The sequence below is a fragment of the Triticum aestivum genome, chromosome 5D (genome assembly GCF_018294505.1).
Source record: "Triticum aestivum cultivar Chinese Spring chromosome 5D, IWGSC CS RefSeq v2.1, whole genome shotgun sequence".
Taxonomy (NCBI): Eukaryota; Viridiplantae; Streptophyta; class Magnoliopsida; order Poales; family Poaceae; genus Triticum; species Triticum aestivum.
This window is the reverse complement of record NC_057808.1, coordinates 78249230-78257407: the sequence shown is the minus strand read 5'-3', so window position 1 is coordinate 78257407 and position 8178 is coordinate 78249230. Positions and strand designations below refer to the sequence as shown.

Here is an 8178-nt window from a genome sequence, read left to right as displayed (position 1 = left end):
CCCTTTCTCGAGCCTCCCTCCCCTCGCCGCCGCCTCGACGTACTGGCGGGCTGCTGGCGGCGACAGGGCCCTCTCCTTCCCCCTCTCGGTCCGGCAGGCGCGGGCTTCCGGGTCGGGCGGCGGCGCGGCGTTCGCTCGGGGCGAGGCAGCGTGGCGGCAGCAGCTGGTGGCGGCGACGCGAGTTGTGGGCGGTGATGTGAAGGGGCTGCAGCAGAGGTGGTGCGTGGAGGGCTCCGGCGGCGGCTTCGGCTAGATCTGGGTCCTGCCGGCGAGGGCCGCGGACGGCGTGGGCTGCGGGCGTCCGCCCCTACCGTGGCCTCGGCTGGTGGTGGTGGAGGCGCAGCGGAGGTGGCTGGTGGGCGTGCTGGTCGGGATTCAGTCGTCCCGCCGGCTGGACGACGACGGCAGGGCAGATGGGCTCCCCGGTGAGTATTCTTGGCGTTCAGCGGCTGTACTTGGGGTCCCCCTTGCCGGTGGTCGGGTCTGCGTCGGTGGCCTTGCGCCGTGCTGCGTCGGTCGCCGAGGTGGGGCGGCACAGGGGTGTGTCCGGTGGGGAGGCTGGCTGGAGGGATGGGTGGCGCCGACGTGCTCGGGCCCCCGTCACTGGCACAGGGGTGTGCCGGTCCAGATGCGTCCGCTCCCCCACCTCCCCCTTTCCCCGGCCGCGTGTTGGCTGTCGCAGCTCCGGCAATGTTCAAGGCAGGATGTATGCTGCGGTTCGTCGGTCAGTGGTGTTCCTTTGGTGCAAAGTTGATCTCTTTGGATGGTCTTTGGGGTGTCTGGATGTTGGGCGGCGGCCCTGGCGGCGGGAGGCGTGGCGTTCGGGGGCGGAACCTGCGTCTCAGGTGCGGGCGGGCAGCCATGGTTTCGCGGGGGACGTGGCTACGGGTGGTTGGCGGAGCAGGGGTGTGTCGGCGGGGTGCGAGCACCGGGATTCATCACTTGCCCAGTTTCTGGCCGTCGGTGGCGGCGTCCATGGACGTCGTATCCTTCTTGAAGGCTCCGTCGTGGTGCTCCCACCCCCTGCGTCGCTCCGGGTGAAAACTTGATCCGTGGATTGGACGGTGGCGGCTATCCGTGGTCGTATCCTTCTGGGAGGCACCGTCTTGGAGTCCTTGCTTCGTCATGGTCCATCTCACCCCTTCGGTGGCTCCAAGTGGTTCTTCGTAGCTCATATTATGTTTGCTTGGTGTGTCCGAGTGGTGTGATGGTGCTGAGCATCTTTGTATCTAGCTTTGGGTGTGTTTGGTGTGTGTCGTGGTGGCGTGTGTGTTCGGCTCGCTTAGATGTATGTGATGATGTTTGTTTTATAATATAAAGCGGGGGAAACCTTTTTTCCGTAAGTAAACGAACACTCGTGGAACAGACACAAGGGAGGTCAGAGAAGCAAGTTGTTAATTCGCAAGAAAACGGGAGAGCAGGTTGTAGGTTTGGCAGATAAACTGACCCGTGAGGTAAGCAAAAAGGAGCTCTCCAAATGGAAGCAAATCAAGACCTGTTCCGTTATCACCAAGGCGCCCATGCACAATGTTTCTTTTTTCCTTCTCCAATAAGATCCATAGTCTTTGCTCTGACATAACAAACTTGACTAGTAAACTTGAGATTGATATAGTAGTAGTTTAGTTAGTGTCCAAACATTCCACATCGCAAGTATTCTACGCGTACACCTCACCTAAACAAGAAAGAAAACCTTACTTTGGTGGCAGGTAACCTTCAATCTTTGAATCACTGTCAAGTCAACCTTACCTTGGACCCCCACTTTCTGCATGCTCCAATTCTCTGTGCCTTTCCAAGAGCACTTTCACCCTCTCACATGCACGCATGTAACCTTCTCCGCAAGCCCTTTTTCAAGTTTAGCAGTTTACCTAAAGCAACAGTAGAGAACCATTCAGTGATTCAGATCAGATCAGATCAAATCCCTTGGTTCAAAAGGCACTTCAGGATTTTGCTTCAGGTCCAACCAACACACAACACATGCATACATGCCATGCCCGGGGCAGATGGGTTGGGTTTGGTGAACTTACCACAAAGCAAAAATGTCAATGTGTCTGTGTGTACATCTACATCTACTGTTACCTAGTATTTTGGTTCACTTGTGTACATCTCAGCCAGAGCCCTTTTGTGATGAGTTGCACCAACTCTGTCTTTGCACATAACATAAGTAACCAAAGGTGGCGACTGCCCTGAAGCAAAGAAATGACAGGGTGAGTGAAATGGAAACATGGACATGTAACCAAAGAAGACATCAATAGACCAACAGAAGTAGTACCATGTCCTAGGTTTGGAAGATAATCCAGATGAAACATATGCATGCAGGCCCAGGACCAAGGATTAATAATAATTATCCTTTTCATTCATGCATGCGACGTGTTCCAAACATATGTGAAAGGGACCGGGTCCGCCTGCCTGCAGGAACTTGTCAAGCATGCATCGTCTCTTGCTTCCTCGCCTGCCAATTGCCAACTCTATATAACTTCATTTGTTTCTTGACCAGGTTGGAACTTTCATTTCGCCTCTTGAGAGTCCCCCTTGGTCACAGCCCTCTGCACCTTGTTTGTGCATATATATATGCCCACGGCTAGGTGTGTGTGCGCACATATATTGCCTCGTGATATCGCGCCTGCAGTTTCGTGTACTGAAGAGTAAAATCTTTTGGGTTGGCATACAACTAAGGAAGATCGATCACGGCGCCAGTGAAGCATAGGTACTTTGAATCATCGACAAAGTTCATTGTGACGGTGCCTCGTGCTTCCTGAGGCATAATAGGTAGTTAATGCTCAAGATCTTTGGCTTCAAGATGGGAGGTTTTGCTTGCGCTCATGCAGAGAAGAGGCATCGCCTGGATAGAACTTTGTGAGTTGCTGCTCTGCTCTCAACCCTGCCTCCATCTGCAAACTTCACTGCTATCTCTCTGCATCTTTAGAGTTTTTTCTTCCTCCTATCGTCTATTCATATGATACCACGGCTCAATGCCATGCATGCCATTCAAATCAAACTGTTCTTGGTATGCTTCTCCAAGTCTTGCTGCTCCCCTTCTTTTCTTGTTATTCTCTTGTGGGATCAGTTATTACATGACAGGTTTTATCAGCACAAACACCCTGCTTATCCTATTCTCTCAAGTCATGCACCTTTAGGTGATTTTGGTTCACCGTTTTAAGCTTACCAACAATTTTCACATATGTTGTGCAACACAGATTATGTAGTTATAAGTAAAGTAAAACAGTTTTTGTTTCACAGCAAGTAGGCACAAGTAACTTTCAGAGGTGGTAATATTTTTGTAGAATAAATAAATAAGGGCAACGTGTACATCTAACCAAAAACCATATCTCCAAAGTTGGCGTCTAATAACCAGATTTCTTGGCCATCTAACTGAACTACTAGTAACATAGATTACATCAGAGTCACGGAATCACGTAAGGAGTTACATCATTGTTTGCTCACCTGCTCTGACCTAGCAACCGTATCAAAGGTGTCATGCGAAGACAAAGTCACAGTTAACACTGCTCCAGCTCTGAAGAATTGTTCCATTCTCCATGCATGCATGCCAATTGCCAAGCAAAAGGAAGAATAGCCGGCCCCTGAATATAGAAGCTGCAGGACTATCAAAAGGGACACATGACAACGCCGTCAACACGCCAGGAGCTTGATGGAGTCAAACATACATAGCAAAAGCTACAACTATATGTAGCAATTATATAAGTCAGCGATAACGACGAGAAATGCGACGCGTGCTGGATGACTGTCAGGAGTATGGTACTAACTGACTGTCCCTGATGACCGGTAGTTGATGGAGTAGGTGAAGAACTGAAGATTGCATATGTGACTTTCAGGTCATGAAACTGGAAATGTCAGGCAGAAATCGATCACTGTCAGTTAATTGCCACTGGTAAAAAATTAAAGTGATATTGCATCTCAGTAAAAACACCAACTACAAGGTTAGTTGTTGTTCAACTTCACTAAATAAGTCAGCGATGATGACGAGAAATGCAAGACCTGGACCGTCAGGAGTATGGTACTAAACTGTCCCTGATGACCAGTAGTTGATAGAGTAGGTGAAGAACTGAAGATTGTGCGAATGTGACTTTCAGGTCATGAAACTGGAAATAACAGTCAGAAATCGGCCGCGTGTACTTGTAAAAATAAATTAAAAAAAAGGACATTGGCATATCAGTAAAAACACCAGGGCTAATTGTTGTTCATCTTCTTACACCTTATAAGTTTGTTGAGTCTTTGATGAAAACTCAAGTGCTTATGTCTGTTAATAATTTCAGGAACGGTCTTAGCAAGAAAGGCTATGTGGGAAGCTGTTACGCTAAGTACAAGCCGTTCAGCTTCAGCGCCCTGTTACCTCAAGGTTTGAGCGGCAAGATGATGTACGTGAAGCTTGTCCTCCTCATCCTCATGTGCGGCTCCTTCATGGGCCTCCTCCACTCGCCGTCGATCCACCATGGCGGCGACCAACGCAGCACACAGTGAGTGAGCAAAACATTTCAGATAATAATCCCCATCTTGGTGATCGATCGGCGGCAAGTGCATGCATGCACATGGATTTCTTAATTCTTCTCGCCTGTCAGGTCGCCTGAGATGTCAACGGCGATGCGGACGTCCGACGCCGACGAGCTGGACTCCGGTTACACGTCGGACCTGAGGGTCGACTGGTCGAGCGTCTCCATGGCGGTGCAACGGGTCGCTCGAGAAGGAGACGGTGGATTGCGTGTAGGGATCCTGAACTTCGACGGGGATGAGATGGACCAATGGAGGACGCTGCTGCCGGCGGCCTCCGCGGTGCACCTGGACCGCGTCGCGGGGAACGTCACCTGGGCGCACCTGTACCCGGAGTGGATCGACGAGGAGGAGCTGTACCACGCGCCGGTGTGCCCGGACCTGCCGGAGCCGGCGTCTGCCCCGGAGGGAGGGTACGACGTCGTCGCCGTGAAGCTCCCGTGCAGCGGCGCGGCGGGCTGGTCCAAGGACGTGCCGCGGCTGCACCTGCAGCTGGCCGCCGCGCGGCTCGCCGCGGGCCGGTCGGAGGACCGTGGCCGGCGGGCGGCGGCGCACGTGATCGTCGTCAGCCGGTGCTTCCCAGCGCCGAACCTGTTCAGCTGCAAGCACGAGGTCATGCGCGACGGCGACGTGTGGCTGTACCGGCCGGACATGGGCGAGCTCCGGCAGAAGCTCGCCCTCCCCGTCGGATCCTGCAGGCTGGCCATGCCGCTCAGAGCACTCGGTACGAAATGTCTTTTCACAAGTTAACAGTTTTGCCAAGTCTCAGTCGAGTTTTACTTAGTTACCTCTCGGCCGATACTATCTTCCTTTGATTTTGCATAGAGACTCATGCAAAAGTTTATTTTTTCTTTTTTCTTTTTATATACGATATCAATTGACTTGGTTAAAGCCTCGCCCAACGAGTAATGCTACACATACATAGGTTTACATGGGTTTCCCTCACCCAACTGAGACCTAGCCACATCCGTCTTGTAATCATTGCATGTCATGAATTAATGAGTGTGACTGATCATCGAACAGGGGAGGCATACGTGTCTGCGGCGCCGCGGCGAGAGGCGTACGCGACGATCCTCCACTCGGAGCAGCTGTACGCATGCGGCGCCATGGTGGCGGCGCAGAGCATCCGTATGGCGGGGTCGGACAGGGACATGGTGGCGCTGGTCGACGAGACCATCAGCGAGCGGCACCGGAGCGCGCTGGAGGCGGCCGGGTGGAAGGTGCGGACGATCCGGCGGATCCGAAACCCGCGCGCGTCGCGGGACGCCTACAACGAGTGGAACTACAGCAAGTTCTGGCTGTGGACGCTGACGGAGTACCGCCGGGTGGTGTTCCTGGACGCCGACCTGCTGGTGCAGCGCCCCATGGAGCCGCTCTTCGCCATGCCGGAGGTGAGCGCCACGGGGAACCACGGCACGGTCTTCAACTCCGGCGTCATGGTGGTGGACCCTGCAACTGCACCTTCCGGCTGCTCATGGACCACATCGGCGACATCCAGTCCTACAACGGCGGCGACCAGGGGTACCTCAACGAGGTCTTCTCCTGGTGGCACCGCCTGCCGTCGCGCGCCAACTACATGAAGCACTTCTGGGAGGGCGACACCGCGGAGCGCGCCGCCGCCAAGCGCCGCGTCCTCGCCGCCGACCCGCCCGCCGTCCTCGCCGTGCACTTCGTCGGGATGAAGCCCTGGTTCTGCTTCAGGGACTACGACTGCAACTGGAACGCGCCCGAGCTCAGGCAGTTCGCCAGCGACGAGGCGCACGCGCGCTGGTGGACGGCGCACGACGCCATGCCGCCGCGACTCCAGGGGTTTTGCCTTCTCGACGAGAGGCAGAAGGCGCTGCTGCGGTGGGACGTCGCCGAGGCCAGGAAGGCCAACTTCTCCGACGGCCACTGGAGGGACAGGATCGCTGATCCTCGCAAGAGCATCTGCGCCGGCGTCGGCGTGGAGGGGTGCCGCAGGAGGGAGATCCACGGCAGGCGAGTGGATGGGAACAGGGTCACCACGTCCTACGCCAAGCTCATTGACAACTTCTGACTTCCCTTCCCACACCACAGGGCCCCATCCCGGCCATTGCCTGCTGATCGAACGGTGTAGATGAGATGTTCAAGGTTTTCCTTTCTAGAGTTTTTTTTTCTAACTTGACTTGAAAGGCAGGAGTGCTGCCCGGATATGATCAAAGGCATGTGCCGGAAAATGGGAATTGGGAAATGTACTAGAGGTACATATAGCGTTGCCTGCAGGCTTTGCTCAGGAGTTTGTCAGAGCTAGAGCAAGATTGGATGTAAACAAGAAACTGAGTAGATTTGTGTCAATCACAAAAGCTGGGAAAAAAGATTTTTGTCAGGTTAAGTATGAGAAACTACCTGTGGTCTTTGGTTGGCCCAATTAAGGTGTGGTGTGTCTTCTGGCCTATTATAAAGGCCCGTGGTACACTTAGACTTTTTTCAGCCCGATTTTTATTTTGGCCTGTTAGCAGCCCCTGACTGAATTGGTTGTTTTCTACCCGGTATGTCTTTCACCCCGTCAGCAGCCCGTTGTAGATATGGGTCCATTTTCACCCCAGTGTCTCTTTTCGCCTGTTAACAGCCCGTGCTACACTTGGACCTATTTCTGTTCCGATGTACTTAACTTTCAGCATGTTAAAGCATTATCCAACTACATAACGTTCTTGCCAGTTAAGTCTAATGTTTGCCGATTGAGCAAAACACATACGTTAGGGTGACCGAATATGAACCAAAACTCCGTGTTCAGTGACCTCAAATTGAGTTTCCCAAAACATAGTGTCTAAAGTGATCATACCATCTAAATATAGTGGACACAAAAAAATAATCTAAAAATAGAATGTATTTTACTGGCAGATGTAACAAGAAAAATAATCCAAGCAGGCGATGCTTCGGTGTTGAACCTGAAGAGATATAAGGATTCCTTCAAAACAAAATGAATAGACAAAAAAACCACCTCACTCCCAAATTATATATACATCTTTAAAAAAGGCACACCGCAGCACAAGTACATGCTGTTTGCCAAGAAAGCTACAGCTGTTAATTTAGAATGGGTTCAATACATAAGTGCAATATAAGCCCAGCGGTTTGCAAGGTGGCACGGTTAGTAGCTTACTACTCCTACATAAGATGGACTGGTATAAGCTAGCAAAAGCACGCCCTTCATTCGCACCGGATTACACGTTTTCTGATGCTGCCAGTTTGCAACCAAGACCATCGTTACTGTCTGGACGCTCCATGGTGTGTACCCTGATAAGCCCGTCTCTCAGATAACATATCAAGCAGAGCCCGGACACATGGATTGGTGACATGACGGTGATGCCCAGCAGCGCATGCCACCAGTTCTCAGCAACAATGGCCAACACGAGCACGAAGCCAATGTAGAACACTAGATACAGCACGAAGCAAATCTTCTGCAAAACAGTAATAATCAAATGCAAAATGTCAGGTACTCCCAGCCATGAAGAGGGTGGCATATAAGCTTTGCACCTAACAGACAGATGAATATGTAGTATTCAGTTGCCAAACAAAATTGAGCACACCATTGTCTTTCCAACCATTGGCCACGCGTTGGGGCTAGCCCAGATGGTCCGGCCCATCAGTGCGGGAGGCCACGGCCTATTTTTTTGTTTCGTTTTCTGTTTTTCGTTCTCATTTTTTGCTTTATTT

General features: G+C 52.2%; 1 pseudogene; it reads left to right on the top strand.

Annotated features, from left to right (window-relative positions):
• Window positions 1-2515: 2515 nt before the first annotated feature.
• On the top strand, window positions 2516-6634 carry LOC123124388 (UDP-glucuronate:xylan alpha-glucuronosyltransferase 1-like; annotated as a pseudogene).
• Window positions 6635-8178: the final 1544 nt, after the last annotated feature.